Here is a 24,996-nt window from a genome sequence, read left to right on the forward strand (position 1 = left end):
GCAGATCATCCACAATCAAAACGTTCACTTTATTATTTACTGAAATAAAGTCTAATATGTATTAAGAGTATTTTAATTATATTATACAGACACAAATATTTTTTAAGAAACAGACTGTTTGTCACCATCAGCTACATTTGATAATAAAATTATGTGCATCATAAGTAAGCTTTGATTTTAGCTCCACCAAACATATATATAAAAAAAAAAAAAAAAAAAAAAACAGGCTGAACTAGAAGCTAACGTGTAGGAAATTTAAACAAAAACAAATAAAACTTTTATTAACAGGTAAATAAAAAATTAATTAATTTGTAATAATATAGATGTCGATTAATTTTTAACAAATTTTTTATATAGTTACTACGAATGATTTAGATATGCCAATGGTTAATAGTCATTAAAATTAATAACATACCATCTACTTTTAGAATGTAAATAAATAAAATAAGTATAAAAAGAAAGATAAAACAAATGAAAACAAACAAAATAATAGATAAAATATGACAAAATTATAATTTTATTTTAAATACAAACTGTATAAAAAAACATTTATATATAATTAGGCACACTAGATGTATAAAAAAACTTTCAAACAGACTAACTTAACATAAACCCAATAAAAATAAAATAAAACAAAGCATTTCCCAACTAATATCTTATAAAAATAAAATATTATATATTCCATAAACAAAATAATAATTTAAATAATAAACAATACTGCAATGTAAAAGATGATTATATAAACACAAATACTCTGTAAAACATATTTAGATTCATACACCAACACAAAAAGATAATAATGTGTTCTTATAATTACATTTTAGCAAAATTATTGATCTCATAAGTAATAGTGTAATCAATATTATATTAAAATGCTAACAAACATATAACAAGAAATGTCAAATACATTTTAAAATAAATTAATGAATATACTTCACAGACTGACATCTAAATCAGAGCATACAATAATTTATTCCCTAACTGAGAATAAATTATATTTTTAAACAAACATTTTATTATAAATTTTTAGTATCACTACTAACAAAGAGAATGCTGATTTAATGAAAAGACAAACTACGATTCATGTAAATTAATCAGCACAGATATATATTTTACAAGTTTTTAATATTCTGTAAACCGGAATGAATGGCAGACATTAATTTAACAGTAATAAAGAAACAATAGATTAAAATATTTAAAAAAAAATGCAAAAAGTTATTTCAGAAGAACATTTAATAAAACTTTGTAATAATTTCTTTATATAAAATATCATAAAATTAAAAAAATACAATTAAAAAAAAATCAATTTTTTAAATTGAAAGATTATACAGGATATCGAAATAAATTCAATGTAAGCAAACGAAAAAAATGAATCCTGAGACTATTAAAAATGTTAACTAAATAAAATATTCTGGTAACAAGAAGTGTTAATTAGGAACAAAGAGATTTGGTAGAAACTGCAAATAACTTATACAAGGTTTATATCAAACCACATGTAATAAATAGCTGTCATTGAAAAAATAAGAAAATGTACAATTCCTTTTATAGTAATAACACTACAATAAAAGTAAATTCACTAAATCATGCATGTCAAAGTTGTAACACCAATTTTAATTTTATTATTCTAATAACTATAAGAATTTCCAATATAATAATGATTCAATATGATCAAACCCTTAAACCTTAAATTATATTTTTTTAAATGTACTATTCATATACAATTTAGTTGTTGGTTAAAAAATAAAAATGTATTAAAAAAACTGTTCTAATATTAACATGTTCAGCTTTTAAAATTTTGTAAATGCTGAAAGATCAATAATGGATTTAGCTGTCTGACATAATTTATCCCTAATATTTTCAGGATTATCTAATAATTTTACGTCGATTACTTTGTTTTAAATCACAAACTTCAAATTAGAATGAAAAGAAGGGAGTTTTTGAAATTAAGTATGCTACTCTTAAATGATTATTAGTGATTAAAATAATCCTCAATTATTATTTACATATTATTTGTGTGGATTAGTTGTGGGATATATTTATATTCATTGGATTTTTTGTGTGTCTTTCAATAGTATACAGCTACAAACTGTAGAAGTGGTATCGAAAATTTGAGTTTGACATGCTTGTATTGGAAGGTAGCAAATATAAACTGATTATAAATGAAAAGTCTAGTAAGATTTTTCCGAATGAACAGTCTTCTTATAATTACTTTTCTTTCAATTATTAATTAATCTCTAACAAAGTTATTATCCCTTACTTCTACTTAACTGAGATTATTATATATTACATGTTTATAAATATATTTGACGATTATTGTTTGATTTAATGAAATTGCTATTTACAGATTACTCACATATTACATTAATCATAATTTGTAATCTTATAAGACGTTGGTTCCTCTTCAGTATCTGTTACAGTTAAGAAGTTATACTTTTTCTAATTTTAAATTAAACGTGTTTAAATCTGCAAGTGGTACAAATCAGTTTGCTGCAGTTATAATAAATCTCTATTGAGGTCCTACATATGCTAAGTTAATATCAATAGCTGACATTATTATTGCCTAATGATTATTATAAAATTTTAACTTTGGCAGCCATTTTGAAAACAATAATGATATCGATCCCTATCCTAGAACAACCTAGTTAAAATCATATTAATCGATCATTTTTCATCATTAATTAAAATATAACAGAATAAACAATTAAAGAACATTACTGACAATTAAGAGTTTATAGAAGTATTAAAATAATCCTTTAGGATAGAAACCTCTACATAAGCTAGAGATAACTGAAATACATGATCCAGAGCACATTTACTACAGTCAAAACAAAAATATTTACGTATTAAATAGAGTATCTTAAATATCTCCTTCAGCAACTAAAAACTTTATTAATTCTAATCCATTTAAAACACAACTGAACAAAACAAACAGTGAATGATATAAGATAACAAAACCTTAAATTTAAAAACTATTTAGAATAAAATTCTGCTTTAATGGAAACAAAAAAACAATTTATATAGTTCTTAATGTAAGGGTTCTTAATTATAATCGCAATAACACTATCTAATGACCTGAAATAATGCAGGTTTTAATCAGAAAAAAAAAACCAAATAAATACTAATAAATAATTATATCTGAAAAAGAATCTTATAAAGTAAACTGTTTTCAAAAAAATATTTTACCTATATACAAGACAGAACTGTTCTATAAGAATTATTATTTTTAGTGAAAACTGATCCAAACATTCTATTTTGTTTTTAAACATAAAAAAAAAATCACTGTGGCCAAATCGACATTAATTTAAGCTAAATATTCCTTTTTCATTCAATAAATGGTTTTAATTTTATTATTTGATTATCATAAATAACTCACCAATAGCATACACGATACTTTTTTATGTTATTTTGTATTTAATCCTGATACTGAATGTCCTAAAAAAACATTCAGTAAATTAGAAAATGATTTAGTTTTGTAGTAAGTAAGATATATTATTCTTTTATTCTGTTATTGACTGGCTTGATATAGTTTCTTAATTCTTTACCAGCAGTTTTGCTGTTAAAAGACAATGAATGGGATACAACTGAAAATAGATGGTTAGTTATTACAGTGCGTACACCTTATCAGTTAATGTACTGTCATTCCTATGAAATGTAATTTCTGGTTATGCCTGATTCCTAATCTTCCATCATCTTTTCCATGTATTTTATATTTTAGTATTTCGCTTTTGTTTGCAGTTTCTATTCTCTATAAACTCTTGGAGAACCAACTTCATTAATCTTGAATTTCTTAATAAATGGCCTACCAAACTTAATTCTTCAAATTACAAGATTATATCTCAAACTTTAACAATTTTAATTGATACATCTTAGATTAAACAATTTATTCTGTACCGATTAACGAACAGTTTTCATTTTATTTATTAAATTTTAGAAATGTTGAATAAGAAAACTTTCAATACTTTACTTTCAATGTTTTCAATCCTTTAACTGAAGGAGGAATAGGATATACATAATTAATTCTAGTCTTACCACAAACACTATGTGTTGACAAGAACCTAATCCTATCTGAAAGTTGTTGAAATAGTTTTTACAGAACATGCAGCAAGTTGTTAAAAAATTGTATTAATTCAAAATATTTTCTGGAAAATTATTATTTACAAACTTTAGTAACAATACAAATAGTTATTTAAACCCTGTATAGATATTTACAGCAAATCTGAAGCAAAATATTATATGAATAAAAAAAAATATAGTACTAACTGTAAAAATAACAATATAACCTAACCGACAAAAATAGATAATCTTTTGTATGTAATGTATCTAGTAATGATACTTTACTGACTTAAGCAAATATATAAAAAACCATCCATTATCACATTAGTTTATATATATATATATATATATATACATATATATATATACATATATATATATATACAATAATTAACAACAGTAATCTAAATATTAAAATAACACATACCATAATAATACTGAAATTCACCAAATTATGTAATTATAATTATTATAAAATTAAATTATAAATATAAAAAAGTATAAATATACTATCCATAGTCCTTCTCTTCACAAAAGGTTATTTTCTACATTAAAAAAGTGACTAATTAAATATAACAATACATAGATTAAAAGTAAAAGCCTGGTTTAAAAGAGTAGAATTTGTTAATGTACACAAATGTGTACAAATCACATATACACATACACACACACGCACACACACACACACACACACACACACACACACACACACACACATATATATATAAAATAACAAACCGTAAACACTAACTTCTTTTTTTAACATGTCATGGTAATAAATCATACAATGATCAAAAATGAGTTAAGTGTATTTACAGAAAGTTTATTTATAATCACATAATTTTATAATTTTGTCATTATCCTAAATCAGTAATAAATGTAAATCATTTTACAATTAACGATAAAAAAATAATAATAAAATTAAACAACTTAGTAATAATTGAAATGTAATTTAAATGTCAAAAAAATTTAATTAAAAGATAAATAATTTTGTCACATATAGGTCTGAAAACAAATATACTTTAAATTTATACCTAAGGATATCAGTGGATCAAGGAACAAATATAGTTGTAAGAAATAAACATAAATAGGAATAATTCATGAGGTGTAAAGGATTATATAACAACTACAGGAATGAAGTCATATAAAACAACCAAACAAACACACACACACACACACATTTTTATCACCTTACAACAAAATATAATAAATTATTCATTTTCATTAATAATTATTTAACAACACAGCTACAAACAACTATCAACATTAATCAATAACTGATCTGCTTACTTTGACCGCCTAATATTAATTCAGAAAAAATCTAAATTACTGAACCCATTACATTAAATTTAATTCATAATCCATTCCCTGAAATTATAATTCTAACATAACATTTAAAGAAATGTGAAACTCTTATTAAATTATTACCATTAAAATTAATGCAGTGTTTTGTGTGTGTATATATATATATATATATATAGTGGTATAATTTTTTTAAAATTAAGTATTTAAATTTAAAAAAAATCAATAATTAAAAAAAAAAAATAAATTAAATAGTAGTAGTAGTAGTAGTAATGATATAATAAATATAAAGCAGTTCAATTTGGCATGAATAATTATAATTATAAGGTACTTGTAGAAGGCACTATATTTATATTAATAAATAGTATAATACTCATAGTTATTTTTTAGGAACATATTGTTTTGGAACTTCATTAAAAAAAACTTAACAACTGTTACAGAGAGCAAAACTAAATTAAAATTACATATCGTACACTATAACTAAATAACTGATAGAGCAAAATAATAATCAAATAATATAAACATATAAAATATATTACATAATAAAAGATTTATCAAAGAATTTTAATTAATATTTATATACTAATAAGCCAATACAGAAAATATAAATACAGACATACTACAATACTTGATGCAGGGGCAGATCTACCAGCCACAGCACAATAAAATAAATCTATCATAATATTTCATACATAATACAACTAACAATATGCTCCCTCAGAGTAACAACACTGTCAGAAATGTGCAAACTGTTCACCAAGGAAATAACAGTTCATCCAGAAGTATCATCATAATCATCAAGTTTTAATTTATTGTAAATAATAAATAAATAAATTACAATTTCAAACATCATATGATGCTTAATTTTTGCACATTTTTTATCGCAGTACATCTATACGTTAATTTTTATTTAACTCTCCTAAATATTAATATATACTGACAACAATAGGCAACTACATCACAGAAATTGAAAGAGTATTTTAATGTTTTAAATGGCTCTATAATACTGATGGAATTCTAAATGAAAATAATATATATTTACATCTTTAAATTTACAAATTAAAATTAACCTAGAACTACACAAATAAAAGAAGACAAAAATCAACATTAACAAATTAAATACTCATTACATATACATAGTGTGATAAAAAAATTATAAAATAAATAAATTTTTTTACAAAATATCACAAATTAATAGTAAATCGATAGAAGAAACATTGAAACAACTTTACATTCACAAATTCATAAGTTCTTTCAACCACTATATATAAATGAAGTACATAGAAGGTAGTAGTAGTATAAGAATACTACAAGTGCAACATAAAAGAGCGCTTACATATTTTCTATTAATAATTTAATAAAATTATTAATAGTTATTTAATAAAATAACTGAAATACAAATTATTTTACAGATGAATTTAGAAAAATTACATAAATGCTATGGTATATTAAACAGTCAGTTTTAAAGTCACTTCAGTGTTCTAATTGAATTACAACAATATCCTGACGTAAATAAGTATACCAGAAATAATGAACACACAATATGAATTCTATTAATTGTTGCAGAAATAAATACTTCTTGCACTGTATTAAAAGACTGAAGAAAACTAAAAAATAAAAAATTTTAACTTTCAATGATGATCATTCACGGAATATAATATGACCAAAAACAGCCAGCAGCTTTTCTAGAACGAGAAAGATACCTTCCACTCCCAAAGTTATAAATTAACTTCAAGAAAGCATGGTTGAAAACTAAATGTTGTACAGTGCTTGAATTTGTGAGTTTCATAAAGGTCAGATGAAAATGTACGATTTTTTATAAGATTTACTTATGATAGATACAATGACCAGAGAAAACGTTTTATAAAGGGTAGGAAGAAGAGCGAGAGAAAGCTAGGATGGGCAGTGTGAGAACTGTTATGTAAAATACAGTTGAGTTAAAAGTAGATGATAACAGAAACACTTTAAGAGCTCTTAAAACCTTCAGGGTAGAAGAGGAAGACTGAATAAATAAGAATTAAGAATGATATAAGGATATAACACTGACAGCAATCATCAAGAGATGGTAATGAGTATATTGGTGAGGTATGAACCATCAGGATAAGTAGTTAATGTAAAAATTTCTAATGAATAAAAATTCTAATGTAAAAAGAGGGAGATAGCGAAAATCCATTTGACTAAGAATATCTATGTTAGATTTAGATGACAGGATACTTCCATGTGCAGCATTACTGAGTAGCTGTGGAACAATTTATGATAACTAATGCAGCAGGTGAAACTGTACTTATTTAACATTAATAATCACATTAGTGGAAAATGAAATTACATCAGAGCTTTTTTACATTTTTTTCAAATTATTTATATAAAACAATTATAAATTATGTACAGTTTACTGTACACATTTTAAAACTACATTAATTGAATTTTAAAACCTCATAAATAATTACAATAATGTATTATTAGTGATACTCTGCTACGAATTCAACAGCAGGAAGCAGCTACATGCTCATACTTACATCAATATTTTTCTAAACAAAAAGAAAAATTCTCAAGTAAAATAAATACAAGAATAAATTCATCAAAACTATGTAAACAATAATGAAAAATCTAAATTATAATCATGAAGTTTAATAGAAATCAATTATGTGATAATATATAGGTACACTAACTCTGTGGTAGCGAGTTCCTCACTTTTTTCAAAATAGTATAATAAATCATCATCTCAGCAACAGTGTGCGCAATACAATGTTTACAGAACTATACAGGTCACTCTTGATATTTAACAAGATGTGGCAATTTCATGATTTCTCATCATCTGATGGCAATATTTTTGTAATTTTATTACTGAGGAAGATAATCCACATTTAACATCGCCTCACAAAAAGATGCAAGTAGGAGTTGATCGTCAGTCAGTCTTGTCCAGTCTCACACTTACTGTTTCTAAGAAACAGTAATTAAAGTAACTTCCTAAATACTAAATTAATATGCCCTCCTAATTGCATATGCCTTATATTGAAATTAACAGCATCTGGATAGAAATAAAAAATATAAGTAACCGATTTAAACTAGGGTTTCTCAGAATCGAAGAAGAGCTTTATTGAGAGCTTATCAATAATTCAATAATAGTGTTGGTCAACAGTGTTACTGAACAATTATAAGCTGTATGTATAACTACCAAATTAAGTCTAGTAATTACGGCTACTCATTTTTAGACCTGGTGATATAACAGACTTGCTGCAATTATGACTGGGTTAAGACATGACTTATACATTATTTGTGTATCAGTGAACTGATCGTATAGGAACTTACAATGCCATATACCCAGTCATTGCTGATCAACTGTTTTGTCACGGTCAGAACTCTGGTAAAAAAAAAATACAACAGATATCATGATTTCAATTACAATTATACTTACTTACATCTATATTTGGGATTTAATTAATGGAAGTGATTAAAAAATCATCAGCCTGAGAGTGGACAAAAACAACTGTAATTTGGCTTGCAGGGCCTGGGTAAGGAGACTAAATCTCAAAATTAAAATAAACTTTTATTTATAATTCAGAAAAGGTGATAAAATTTTAATCAAGAAAAATATTAATATTACTTTTGATTATGAAATGACAGTAAAGGGCAAAAGAAAATGTCAGAGAATAAATCTGCAATAATTATAATACTGTGCAAAAATTGTAATACTGTGGAATACCACATTCTGAAGTTACAATATATAACAGAATGTTTCTGATGTTAACTGTTTGAAATTGATATTAGGAAAAGTTTGTATATGAGTAGTGACTGTCTTCTGCAAGTTTAAATGTTCCATATGTAAAGTTAACTATGCATTTAAAATGAAATTTGGTAATTACAAATTAGCGAACTTACTGTCAGTGTTCAGACTAATTAATAAACACACCAAGTCAGATGTTTAGATACACAACTTAAATCAGAATTTCATTAAAAGAAAACAAAAACAACACAAAAACAAAACACTCACACACACTTTCATTCACATGCAATTATATTAAATTAAATTCTTCACATAGGAAATACATTACTTAGATTATACATTAATTATTTATCACATAATATACTCGTAATTAGAATAATAAAAAATATTTTTTTTTATATACAACACAGGATGATACTTTCATACATTATTTGGTGATTATCTGCTAAGTCCTTTCATGTAAGGAAACTTCATTCAATAACAAAGAGCTATGTTTTTTACGAATATGTGCGACAAGATTTCCTTTTTGCTTTGTTCGCTGCGGACAATGTGGACACTGGAATCTAGGTTCCTGGTTACATTCAAATTTTTTATGGCGTGTTAATGTTTGCTCCCATTTATATCGTTTACCACAATCCTTACAAACAAAAGGTCTATCATCGGCACTACCTCCTCCTGAACCAACCCCAGGAGGGCTATTCGAATTACCTGAGAAAGCTTCAGCTGCTGCACTGCCTCCATACAACAAAGAACTTGAAAATAAGTACTGCATTCGAATTGCAGCATGATTTGACTTTAACATCTTTATTACTGAAACATGAGAAAAATGAATATTAATGTCTGAACTAAATTTTTTGCAAATAAGAATCCAAAATTATAATCAAATCATAACAGATTTATTTCTGTAAGTGTTCATCAGGAAGTGCAGAGAAATAAATATTGAAACATAATGCAGATATACTTATAAGAAAAAAAATATACAAACTATAATACAACTAACCCTAATAAACTTTTAAATTAAATAACTATGTAGGTAAGAAAAAAATATTAACAGAAACTAAATACAACAATAAACATTTTTTTGATGGCAATATATTTTATATATATTCAATAAATTATGTACATTTCATTAGTATGAATTATACAATAGAATTCGTTCTCAGACTAGAGTATTAAAGCTTAACTTGTCAGCAATAAAGGACTGTAATAATAAGAAAAAAGAAACCCAATTCAGTGCAGGCAACAGAATGAAGAATTTAACCCATTACCTCAATGCAAGGCAAACATGCTAACCAGTAAGCATCTTAAATTCAGTTTTAATGAAGTAGTTTCTTTAAAAAAAATCTAACTAAAGTTCAGTTATTGAAATTAGTAATGAATATTACTAAGTATTATTGAAATAGTAATGAATAAAATGAACTGAAGACAATTAATTATAAATGAAAAAAGTATATTTCACTGAGAAAGAGAATGTTTTAGAAGATCTGTTTAGATCTTTTTTACTTCTATTCAAGAAGTTACTTCTATTTACAAATAATACATGAATAAGTGTTATATTTATTTGATTATTTCTTTATCAAATAGCGCCAAAACACAAAAAGACCTATTCACCAATTCATACTGCCAATACAGGTAGACACACAATTACAGCCACTTAAATTTTTATGATGGTAGATGTATTTTGTAGCAAATAAATAAAATAAAATTAAACAGACAAAAAAGTACATAATTTTCAAATTAAACAAAAAGAACAAATTTTAGATTTATTTGCTAAAGACTCTTCTTCCATCAAATATAACATATATAAATTGACTTTTTTAATCTTTCTTCAACAGCAATATTAATTTTAATGTATTAAACATTTTATATATAAATAATAGAAGCATTTCACTGTACCAAAATTGGTGAAAATAGGATACCAAATCAAGTAAGAAGGCTGAAATTAATGCAACGGGAGTTCAGTACGCAGCTGAAATATATCTACCAAAATAAATAATTTAAATGTATAAGAACTAAATAAATACTGAATTATAGAAAAGCTGAATGTAAGATTATAAATATTGACAGAAAAATGAGGAACATATAATTTTTATAAATAACCAAAAAATGGCACTATATTTTGGTAAATTATTTTAAATCAAACTTCAATAATCTGCCAAAAAAAGAGTTTCTCTACTAGCAATTCCATTCTTATTTGAACAAAAGATAATTAATTACAATGTTTTGTAGAAAGTTATAAAGTTCATTAAAAAAAGCCACATTTAACAGATGACTTGAACATCAAATCTTGTAACAAGAATACCAATAAAATTTACTCTAATAAAAAATCAAGTACTATGGATGTTAATGTAAATTATCTCTTTAAAAAATCATATAATAAAATGGGCTGAACCAACATGGCTATTAATAACTTAGGGATTTATAACCCATTAATATATTTTTTGGTTGTGACTACACATATATAGATATACCTACCTATAGGTGGTGGCCACCCTGTATATACCACCTAATTACTTTGTAGTTTATATAATTTAATCCAATTGTTTATGTAAATTCTCCTGCTATTAACGTAATGCTATGAGCCCTCAGGTTGCACCTTCAAATGCTTTGCACCTTCAGTACTCTTTCTTACAAGCATCGATTAACGAAATCTGAATTGGTTAATAGTTTTACTTGCTTACAAAAACTAGCCTTTGATAAACTAAATTTTCAAGTAACAGTTTCAACCACTGTTTAAATACACTTTAACTGTGCACAACTTAATTTGTTTCCTAATCTTGACTGAATAATATTTTAGAATTCACTATTTATACTTAAAACAACCCTCTGGCAACCATTCTGTTGATACTCAAGTTGGCCTGAAACACATCAAAAATTTGTAACAAGCAACAAGTAAACTCATTATATAAATACGGGACATAGTTGCCTATAGATCCTCATTCAACAATTAAACAGTATAACTGGAGACTTGCAGAATACTGTAAGTAAAATCAAGCAATTATAAATAAACAGTTTAATTATTTCATTAAAAAAAATGGAAATATTTTAATACACATTAAAAAGTAAAAAAAAAATTATACAATTATCTTTCTTAATTTCATTACAATTACTTCCTTCTGAAGTATTACCACTGTCGTTTTAAAACACTCAATGCATTTCTTAGGTATCAAACCTCAATCTTGAGATTATCATACACTTTGTGATTGATATAAATTTTAATAAACATTCTACAATATAATAAAAATTTATTTATAATTTGTGTATGATACAAAAATATTAAAAATTTCATACATTAAATTTTCAGTATATTACATACACATGCACAAAAATATCACTTTAAAACCAAACTAAATACTGTATATACAAATTACATTGGTAATCCCAGTGTAGTAGTAAAAATTCCAAATTTACTAACTCTATAAACATTTATTACCTCATTTTTACACCAACAAAACATAAAATACCTGAACGTTTGAAGTATAATTAATGCAATTATTAGTCATAAAAATGTCATGAAAAACATGAGATAATAAACTATAACACAAATGCAAAAGATATAATAAAATTTAGATATAATTAATTGTAAAGGCAGTACAATAAGTTTCAACAATGGAGTTATTCTGAAACACATCAACATATAATAAAAGAATGAAGCTAAGAAAAGTAAACAGTATTCAACATAGAAATCATAGTATTCTTTGCAGAAAATATAATAATTATTATTATCTAATAACAATTATAATAAAAGCTTCTGTAATTTTACAGTTCAACAACCTAAGTTGTTGATTAAATTAGAAAGTCAACAATTTATTAACATTATCATTTTACAAAAATATTTTTAAACTATTACATGGATATTCAAAATTAAAACTTAAGATAAAACAATTAATCACGATCAATGCATAATGAAGTTATAAAAAATATTATTTTATAAATACCTAACAATATAAAAATATTTAAGTAATAAAAAAAAAAAACACATTTTGATTTTACTTAGTTTAAGATCACATATGTAACAATGTGTGAAAGATCAAATAAAAAAAAATTATGTTATTTGATTGAAATAGAGAAATAATAACATTTCAGACAAAACCTGCTTAGATCAGGTAATTATATTATATGTATTATAACATTCCTAAAACTTTTTTCACCTTACTTTTGAATGATAAACACACACACACACACACTAACATACAATTGATTATTATATAAGAAACATCAAAATATATGCATTTTCTAACTCAGAGCTTATGAGCGAAAAGGTAAAAATATATTACCAATCTACTGTGAAAATTGTCAAAATCATTCTTCTTTTAAATTTAAATTCTTTCTTTTAAATTTTTTTGTCAAGTTCTGTTAAATTTAAATATTTACATGATAAGTAGCAAGCAATCATGTTTTCTTTCTTAAGTTTATATTACACTTAATGTTATGGTGTATTGAAAAAAAGTAGAATAACCAAAGGCAAAATTTTAATTCTTTATACCAGTAATAAAAAGAATGACATAAATTAAACAACAAAAGAATATAAATAGAAATCCTGGTTTGAAAATATTATAACTTATTAAAGGTAATAAACATTAACTGCAATATTAATGAAATGTGACTTAACAGTTTACAGTAGATATTTTTACAAACTCATAAAAGGAAATAAATATTTGTATGTTTATACATTTACATTTTTCTCATTCCCTTTCCAAGAGAAGGTGAGTGAGAAAGAGTTAAAGATGCGCGCGCGCTCTCTCACACACACACACACACACAGAGAGAGAGAGAGAGAGAGAGAGAGAGAGAGAAATAAACAAAATTTTTTTATTTACTCCGTGATATGAAATGTCTTTATTAATAGTAATGAATAATGGTAAAAAGGAAAACATAAGAAAATGAGACTGTGTTAATGCAACATAGAAAGTTATACATTTTTAGAAATAAATTTAATACCATAAAATAAATATCATACAATAAAAATAACAAAAGTAAAAAATATAATCCATTCTTTCTGATATAACAAAAAAAATGAATGAATATGCAGAGTTTGAAAAATAAAAATACAGAAGAATACAAGGAACATCAGAAAATGCCCCATAAACAAATCTTTGATTCGGCCATCATCAGTAACTGATATACATTAGAATAACAAAAATCACAATGAAAAAAAGTGCACAAATATACTCTGTATACAAAATAAGCATAATTAAACATATCATTTAAATTAAAACTATTTTATAGATCATGTGATGACCCCGAAGAAATAAAAATTAAATTACAAAAAAAAAGTCTTATCTCACCTAAATAAAACCAGTTTTAATAGTTTTATCAATAAATTAATACAACTAATATAATTCACAGATGAAAATATTAAATCTTACAACTAAACAATAATATTGATTTATTGATGAAAACAATATTTTATAATTGAAAATTTGATACATTTATTAGAATATAACTTTTAACATTAAATTAAAAAAATATATATAAATTCATAACCAAATTACATACAAATAAAAAAATTACATAAATCAAGAGCATTTATAAAAAGTGAATTATTTATAAAAGACCAGACAGAAGATATTACACTTTAAATACTCATATATGAGAGTTAATAGAGCGACATAAACCGGTGTAAAAGATAAAGAATACACAGAATTCACAATTAATTTTAAATATGAAAACCCAGTGGTTATGAAATTTTCCTGGATATGAGGAAATTTATTCCCTCCATGAATTAACAGGAACTACCCTACTACCTTGTTCGATCTTCATAAGAATTTAACTGCATCATTGACCGATCGTAAATATTATTCACCTCTTCCAGAGATATATAAAAAAAACAAAAAATATTAATTCAAAGAGAATTGGATATTCTTTTCTTTTTTTTTGAAAAATAAAATGGACAAAGGTAAACATTTGATCCATTATAATAGTTTATATTTGGTATTTATTCTGAAAAAAGCATTGGCTGCCAGGGTCATTTCCCATATTATTATACATAATAGCCAGGAAAGTAATAATATGCAAAACCTACATAAATATTTAATGATAATCCCAATAATATGTTGGATTTGTAATGCATGTAGAGTACAGATTCAAATGTTAAAATGTAAATTTTGCAACCATTTCCCCAACACTAACAGTCACCCCAAGAAGGTTCACTATTATTTTACGTAATAGAAAAATGTGACAGTTTCTCTTAGTAAACATAATTTATTATGTAAATACATTATTATTATATGTAATACTGTACATATTATTGTATTATATAAATTCTGTAAATAAATTATATGGAATCTTAGAATTAATTGTAACCTTTAATGGATAGGCTCCTTTTGAAGTTTTCCAGACAGGAGATCAACATCAAAAAAGTAAATTTCATTAATTTAAAACATTTACACCCTACTTCTATTTTCCATTTTCTACAGTTTCTGTTTTAATAATATTCTTAACAATAGTATAATTATTTTATAAATATATATATATATTACACATTTACTACTTTTGACATACTTACAATGTCACTAAAAAATTACATGGTTGTATATTATTGTAAAAGATAGAATAACAAATTTCATATTAAAAATTTTCTTTTTAAATAAATAATTGTTTGAAAAAAGGATACATGACCAACACAAATTATACTAACAACAGTATTCTATTCACTACATTTTTAAATAGCTAGTATTTGTTATAAAATATATAATAGTGATATAGTATGTACCTCTAATTTAACATTTTTTTTTTTAATATATAATATTCACCTCTCAATTACAAAATGTTTATGTTTATTTATGTGTATGTGCGATTTTAAAGAATCACAACTGATGAAAAAACGCAGTATTTATAATAACTACTGTGATTAAATATATGTTATATTATAAAAGTAAAAAAAAAAATACAACAATTAACAGAGGTAATAAAATGTAACAAAACAATAAAACCTACACCTGTAAAAGTAAAAAAAAAATTCATGATTCTAGGGGGATTTTCTTACACAAGCTATGTCATACTAAAAGATACACTGTTAATATTAAATTGAAACACTGTAAATAGAAAAATAAAATTAAGAGAGTAAATCACTATTTTACATAACTCTATTCTTAGTAACTGAAATAAAAACACAGAAACTAAATAAAACTGTCATTTAAAAATTCAGCAGAGGATTTTCTTTTTCTTCTTCTTCCATGCCTCTTCCTCTTCTAATGCTGAAAAGGCCTTCAAGATCTGCAGTATGTTTTCACTTGTAAAAATACTACCAATAACTAATATTCACTAACAACAAACATCATACTAGTCAAATAAATCCTTTTTTTAAATAAAAAGAAAAGCACAGGCATTCATTAAAAATGGTAAATATTAATTATTCAATAAAGAAAGGAAATAACTTCAGTCTCAAAGAATAAAAGATCTATGGAAAAGGAAGAAAGAAGAGAAGAGTCAAAAGGAATTAATATTTGCATGATCCCTAGATGGCCTGTTTGAACATACCCACACCCATACACATGCACATAAAATGAATAAAATAAAATAATGAAATTTGATGTAAAAATCAGCTAAAAGTTTATTTTTACCATATAATGAAAGCATAACTGTCAATGCATTAAAAGTTAAATTTGACAAATGAATTAATTAAACACTTCCTTAATAAAACATTCTCATCAATTACATAATACCAATAAATAAACAAAGGAATGTTTGTTTTGAAAAAAATAAAAACATTTCAAATCAACAACAGTTCATCATTTCATCATTTTAAATGACAAATAAAACAGAAAGTCATTACTTCTGTATAATAGGCATTACTTTCATTAAATATTAACAAGAATCAATAACCATATTAGTATTTAATATAATATGATAGGGTAGAAGTAATGTTAATATTATAAATGTGTTTTAAATCACTAACATATTTGTTTTACTTTTTCAAACAACAAATATTACATTTTGTTGTTAACCCTTTGATCAGTATACACATCATATGATGTGCCAGAGAAACATTCAGTATGCGCATCAAAATTATGCAAAAAATTTGGTTAATTAAAGGGGTTATATAAAAAATTGTTTCAAAATCTTATTTTTTCATACAACCAGTTAAGAAAAAATCATTTTTGATTTTTTAAAAAAGAAACAAAAACTCACTATTGGGGGCGCAATTATCACAGAATAATTCACTTATCAAAGGGTTAATGTCTAAATAACAATTTTAAATATTTAAAATTCAAGATTATGTTAAATTATTTTTAATTATAATATATAATATTATAATTATTTTAATGCAATATACTGGGCGATTCAAAAAAGACTTCATAACTTTAAAAGCATATAAAAAAATTAATTAGATAACTTGGAGATTTGGTTGATGTTTCATTTCATAACAAAACACATAAAGTTTTGACGCGTACAGTTAATTAGTACTGAATTTGGTCACCAGCGCTGTCACCAGAGTTGTTAAAAATGGATACATTTACTGGTGCGGAACGAGCTAGCTGTGTGTTTTGGTTTCACGATTTACAATCGGCAACATTTTTTGGTGACTGTAAATCAACATAATTTTTGTAGAGAGTATGGCAGGGAGCCTCCTAGTAAGCATACAATTTACTCTTGGCACCAAACCTTTGTTGAGGCAGGTTGTTCTATTAAACATACAAAACCACCAGGATACCCATCTGTCTCTGAAGATGCTGTGGAATAACTCGGAGATAGCATTGCACATATTCAGAAGAAGGCAACTTGATGTGTATCATGTGAGATTGGCATCCCACAAACGACTGTTCGGCTGCACTTTTTTGTGAAAATGATAGAAAAAATTGCAGACAATATATTTTTAGTGACGAGTCAACATTTCACATCAATGCCCATGTGAACACCCATAACAACCAAACATAGGGTAGTGAAAACATTCATAAAACTTTGCAGTACATTCGTGACAGCCCTAAGCAAACAAATACTGTAAGGCCTGTTCTTTCTTCTTCCAGGAGGCAACTGTAAATGGTATAGTTAATGCTGGACATGCTTCAAAATTTTCTAATTCCTCAATTCGATCATGATGACCAAGATGGATCCATTACTATCAGCAAGACAGAGCACCTCCTCACTACTACCAAGAAGTCAGAGATTTTCTTGATACTCGATTCCCAGATATGAATTGATCATGAAGGTCAAATTGTATGACCACCTTGCTCCTCAGATTTGATCCCACTAGATTTTTTTTTTGTGGTGCTTCTTTAAAGAACATGTTTACGTACTACCTTTGCCTGTTGATTTTGCTGAGCTAAGACTTTGAATTAATGCTCAACTTGCTTGGCTACAGTCTGGAATGAAATCGACTTCAGGTGGGATGTACAAGTATGTCATATAACAAATAGAAGCCACATTGAACCAAAGTGAATGTTGGGTGACAAATCTGAAGTGTTTTTCTATGAAATGAGATCTCAACTCAATCTGTAAGTTATATAAGTAAATTTTTATATGCTTTTAAATTTATGAAGTCCTTTTTGAATCAACCTGTATATTATAATTACTTCAACAATGTTTTAATTCACTTTATCAATATTTTTTTAAAAAAACGTTTTTTATTTCTACAAAAACCATGAAAATTAAATCAAGGTAGTGTGCCACAAACATTGCGGTAGTATTTTCTCAGTCAGTTAAAACAATACATTCCAAATAAAGTTAAAATTAAAGTAGCAGTACAGTTTTTTCATACTGTCATACTTGTAGCAACAATTATACCTTACTGTTACAACAGATCCAGGATGAATTTGTTGCATCTATTTAATTATACAAATAATGATTGTATTAGTAGTACCTGATGATCAAACAGTAAGAAAATAGCTGCAACAGACTCATCTTGGGATCCGTCATGTCAGCAATGAAAAATTAATAATATAAAAAGAATAACTGTTTTAACTTTATATAAGAGTAATTAATTAATTAATTAATTTGTAAGAAGATAATGCAACTGAGGATTGAAAGAGTGCTACTAAGGCAGGCATTTTGATACATTATCAAAAATGCTTCTTTTGGTGATTTCAAAAGAGTATATAAATATTATTTATATATGTTGATTGACTGATGCCATTATTTTGATGGAAAAAAAATTAATAATTTTGAATGGTGGGATTCACTGCTTGGAAGAAATTCGGTTAAAAATAGGAAACCAAAAGTAATGAAATGAGATAGAAAGGAGAAATGCATAAGTAAATATTAACATATTGTGTGATAAATATGAATTGTTGCTGGCTGCAACCTTCTGAAATAGGTGAAGATTTCGTGGGTTGGTAGGAAATGAACTGAAGAGATATTAAACGTAAATAGGAGAGAAGCAAAATTTATATCAGGAACTTGTAAAGATTGTTCTGATACACAGTTAGCCATTCACTGAGACTTCAAGTTTTGGTAATTATGATAAAAAAAGAATGGGAACAAGGTAAAAACTGGAGAAGAAAAACAACTGGAAATCTAAACTAATATAATTGAGAATGTACATTACAAAAATTATGTTGAGATAAAAGCACAGAACAAAGTAACAAAGTTGAAAAAAAAACACAGTTGAATGACTGACAAAAAAGCTTCAGATGTAAATTTTTACTTTAGTTAATCTTTTGTAATAAAAATTAATATTTCAATTAGTTTTTGAATTTAATTCATCAAACACCACCTATGACTGTAATTTAAACAATAAACCCCATTCAAATAACTAAATATTTAAGAACCATTACTTATGAAATATTTGTTTTAAAATGAAACATAACTCTTAAAAAAAAAAAACCATAAAAAAACTGTTACATGATGGACTTTGAGCATCAGCAATCATACGTTCACAATAACTTGTGGCATATGTCATTAGTACTGTCAGGGAAACACATGCAATTAGTTAGTACTGTCAGGAAAAACAAAGTACACGAAAATGAATTAAAAAAAATTAATGTTCAGCAAAATAATTGCAGGGAGTATCAGTCTGCAATTACCCCAATGTATAAAACTAGTACAAGAAACATAGAAAAACATGATTTTTGACTGAACCCAAAGAAACTGATGAAAAAATATATATTTTACAAATTAAGGCCAAGTTAAACCTTCATAATACATACAGTATTTCATATTAATTCGGTAAACTAAATGCACATGTAAAGGAAGTTTCTTTTCTTTAAAATGAAATTGTTCAATAGACATTTTAAATAACTGTAACAAATGTAGAAAATTTTCATCATCAAGCTCAATGATATAATTGCAAACTTAAGCAATCAGTCATTGTTTTACCATTCAGATATTGTTACTAGTGATGAAACAGATAATTTTTTTATAGAAATTTAAAAAATAAAATACAAATTTTGTTTTATAAATAAAACAAAAAATAAATTTCTCATAGTTAAATAACCAATCAATTTGTTTAATAAAATAAAATAAGTGCAATTTTCCAATTATCAGTAATCATGATATTTTTCTTTATTTTAGATTCTATTACTGCAAACTTACCTATTACAAATCCACAGTCAACAATGGTTACTGAAACATGACCATTTTCTTTCTAATTGTACAGGAAAATTTCAAATTAGTTGGCTGTTAGTTACCAAGGATATTTGAAAATAAACAAAAATGGCTATTTTAGTTCAGCAAAATGAATCTTCTTTGATCGATGTGACTGGTTACTTATAACAGCTCTAATAGAAACATCTATCATTTATTTATCACTAATTGCCAATAGCTAGATGCTCATTAACAGTTACATTATTATTATATTTTTCTTTATAATGAAATGAGAAATGGATTTTTTACTATGTGAAAAATGATACATTCAACAAGGTTCTGAATCTAAAACCTTCCACAAAAAAAAGACAATATGGATATAATTATTTCTAAAGATAAGCTAAAATTACTAAATACCCGCCTTTCTTTAAATTAAGCACATTACCTACATATTCTGGTTACCTTATACAGTTAGATTTATGTTTAACATTAAGTTCTAGACTCATCTTGTGTAACTATTATTTTTAAAAGCTGTTTATATGATTGGTAAATTAAAAATGTCTAGTTTTTAAATTTTAATTATAAACTTGAATACCCTACACATATATTAAAGATGAAATGATAGGTTAAAAAATAACAGATCCTTACTCAGAATCAATACAAGGCCAATGGACTTGGAAGCAAGCATAGAACCACTAAACCGACTGATCATTATAATTATATAATTCTATCGATGTTATATACAGGGTTTCTGAAAAAGAATCTTAACATTTAATAGTCTGATAACCATTTACTGGACTTGGTAGGGTACATATCATTATAATAAAGAGAAATTATCAATTTTATGTTGACAATACTTAATATTACCAAAGAATTATTTTAGTTAGTATACCATTATTTTGACAATAATATGATGTCCTGTATAAAAAGAAAGCAACTATACAATATGATTCATGGTCTGCTGTAAGCAAGCAGAGTAAATGGTCAAATGTACATCAGAGAAACTGCAACGGTTTCAAACGTTTTGAAGCAATATACGATAGAAAAGCGTAAACCTCCTGGAAGGCTACACGCTAGTGAAGATGTTAAGTTAATTCAAGTCTTGCAATTTTATATCCCTAAAGGTATTGACTGCCCGAGATGGTTTTAGTTTGGTATTCCTAAATCCACCACACATGATGTTATAAAATCAATTTATCATATGAAAAATATGATCCAGATAACTTGAGTTTCTAAACATTTTTCTAAGCCTTATAGATGACAAAAATGTTATGTAATGATGAAAACATAATATTTTCAGAGATGAGGAAAATTATTTATCTTGATGGTTGCATGAATAAGCATAACTACTGAATTTTGGAGTTAAAGCAACCAAATGGCAGTTAAGTTTTTTTAAATTGTCTGACATGCAAGTTTGGTATAGGCTGTGAATCTGTTTGCTTTCCTGGAATTGATGAAGAATAGTCAGATCATGCACAAACAGGATTCTATACCACCATACTGTAGCTTGAAGATTAGAAACTTGCATAACAGGTTTTCTAATAGATGGACCAATAGAGAATTTCCTGACCATAAAAAGAATATCATTTAATCCATGAAAGTTTGTGATTTAGTTAAATGAAGTAAAGCCACTGTTGATATGATCCACCGTGCTATAAATGGTCATACACTGATATCAAGATACACATTTTCTGAGTATTTTTATATAAAAATAAACTTCCAAGTTCCACTTCCAAGACATAACAAATTTTTGAAAACTCTGAACTTTATTTGATTTTATCTACTAATATAGATTAAATAAATAACTATTTTAATGCCTGTAAACTGAGAATTTTTTTACAGTCCTGTACCAGCTTAAGTTAGAAGCTTATCTACATCTAATCAAGCCTATTATGCCGATGAATGGAAATTCAAAAATAATTCAGAAGTACAACAGTGTTTTGATATACTTCATCAAAAATCCTGTAAATTGCTAAGCACATAATTTCAGATTTCTAGTAGGGTAATTTTTATAAATGTAAAATAATCATCACTAGTACATCTAAAAGGACTGTTTATAATGAAAAAGTAACTGGAGGTGGAAATTCTCTAGAAAATTCAACATATTTACCTGAAAGAAAATTAAATTATAAAATTATCAGCACAAAACTACAAAATAATTTTTTTTTATGGAACAGAAAAAACTGATGCTTTACCGATTTAAAAAACAAAAATATTAATTAGAATAAAGAGTATGACATTTTAAAGCTACACATACGTAAAACAAAAAGTTAAAATTAAAATTACAAGCTATATGCTTGTAATTTAAAAACACACATTTAAAAGTGCCTGCAAAAAACTTTTATTAAAAAGACCAACAATTTTCTATTAAACACCAATAATTTATAATATAAAAATTAACATAAATTAAGAAATAAAAAGGTTAGTAATTACTTATTTATAGTTTGCAACTAATTAATTAATTATAAGTTAGTTGTAACTAGCTGTAAAGTAAAAAAAATAAAAATAAAACGCACCAGGTAAAGACTCGTAAAAATATACTCACCTCAAAATGATTTAAATTGCTGTTAAAGAAATCATAGTTTTTCATCTGGTAGGAGTTGATTATAAAAAAAAACTAACTAAAAAATTACCATCCTTTTTTGGATGAAAACATACATACATACATACCATAGTATGGTTACACCGTGTGTGTGGTTATTACGTATGGTTATTAATACTGGAAAATTACTTGGAAGGACTTATTTATAACCAACATAAAAAATCCTATCCATGTTATAGCAAAAATTATGATAAAAATTAAAATAATCAAATTATCATTCTAATAAACAATTAGTATTCAATTTATTAGAATAACAGTAATTAGTAATTGTAACATCATTTTATCAAACATGATGATAATCTAATGTTATCAATAATTAGGAGTACTTTAACCACTAATTTTTAATTAAAATTTAATTTACTATCTTACCTTTACTTAGAACAACTTACCAATAATACTTACTTTACACCAACATGTTTTCTTTGAATTACTTAATTATCCGCCAAAAAAACGCATATTTTTTGCCTTAACAATTCATAACATAATGCAGGACACAAAACCAAGCGGAGTTACGTTATGTTAACAAAAATGCGTTAAATAAAAATAAACGGTGACGGAATATACACAACTACCGAATCCGGATAAACCGATAGGGTTAAACATTTTCCATTAAAAAAAAAAAGCCGTTGAATTTTATTAAAAATTAAATCTTCTACATTAAATTATAAAAATTAAACATTTTATAATTTTAACACGTGAACAACGGAAGTTTTCTATACGATTAAAATTATATGTCAGTATAAAAAGTACAAAATGAAAATAAAAGCAAATCTAAACGAAACATCAATTCAATAAACAAAATTTCCGGGTGAAAAGCTAATTTCCTGGCGAAAGATGGTAGAAAACAAATTTAATTATTGTAAAGGTTTTTGCCGTATTCTGTACATATAAACTAATTTTAAAAACGTGATTCACTTTAAAAACGTTTCTTTTTGACTTATAAAATCAAATAAATATATTTTTTAAATTTATAAACTTGATTTTTAATAATCTAATTTAGGCAAATTAATATTATAGCAAGGTAATAAAAAATATATACATTAACATGCAATTTACGTTTATGATTATGATGATGATGCTAACTAGTTGACTGTCCTGAAATCCCTCAAAATCATAAATAAATAAATAATTGTACATACACACAACATACATTATTATTTAACGACAGTTAAATAGGTTAATTAAGACTGTAAACTCACGGACTAGTTATTTATCTTTTAACTTCAAGCACCGTAAACAGTATTCGAAACTCTATCTAACGGATAACAAACTAACTATTAAGGTCAATAACTATCGGGTTTAAACACAGTACAGTATTTCAATATAAAATTACATCTTATTACTAGTGAATTACCACTAAAAAACCCCACATCAATACAGGTGAAAATTCGGCAAGCTGTTAATTACTGAGAAAAAGTTAAACATTAAAATTAAAAACTGTACTGAAATTAAAAAAACAAAAAACAAACAAAAGCAATGAATACAAAAAATTGTTACACAGGAATTATTGCAAAAAATTAATTTAAGATTTCACACTAAAAAAAAGGTTCGACTTAAGAAACAATTACCTTCAGGAGGAGTTAAGTAACAATTACAATCACATACGTATAAATTAAAATTAATTATGTTAACAAATTAAAAAAGGCAAGCCTGTGAAATTTACTGCCTTGGAAGTAAATAATTAATTACATTTGCTTTAACACAATAAAACAAATATCACCATCTCTTTTTCTAATAATGAATGAAAATAATTATTGATTTTAATCAGTAATAAATGTAAAAAAAAAGTAGTATAAACAAAAAAAAGTTTAATAATGTTAATAATTATAAAAGTCTTTATTACATATAAAAT

The 24,996-nt window shown here is 25.4% G+C and overlaps 2 protein-coding genes across 10 annotated transcripts in view; one reads left to right on the forward strand and one right to left on the reverse strand.

Moving 5' to 3' along the window:
* Positions 1-24,996, forward strand: part of LOC142327137 (uncharacterized) — a 599,916-nt gene that overhangs the window by 434,587 nt on the left and 140,333 nt on the right. The gene's annotated exons all lie outside the window — the stretch shown is intronic.
* The window catches only part of LOC142326669 (uncharacterized), a 128,956-nt gene that overhangs the window by 99,822 nt on the left and 4,138 nt on the right, over positions 1-24,996 (reverse strand). The window lies entirely within an intron of this gene.

The sequence above is a fragment of the Lycorma delicatula genome, chromosome 6 (assembly GCF_047948215.1).
Source record: "Lycorma delicatula isolate Av1 chromosome 6, ASM4794821v1, whole genome shotgun sequence".
Lineage (NCBI taxonomy): Eukaryota > Metazoa > Arthropoda > Insecta > Hemiptera > Fulgoridae > Lycorma > Lycorma delicatula.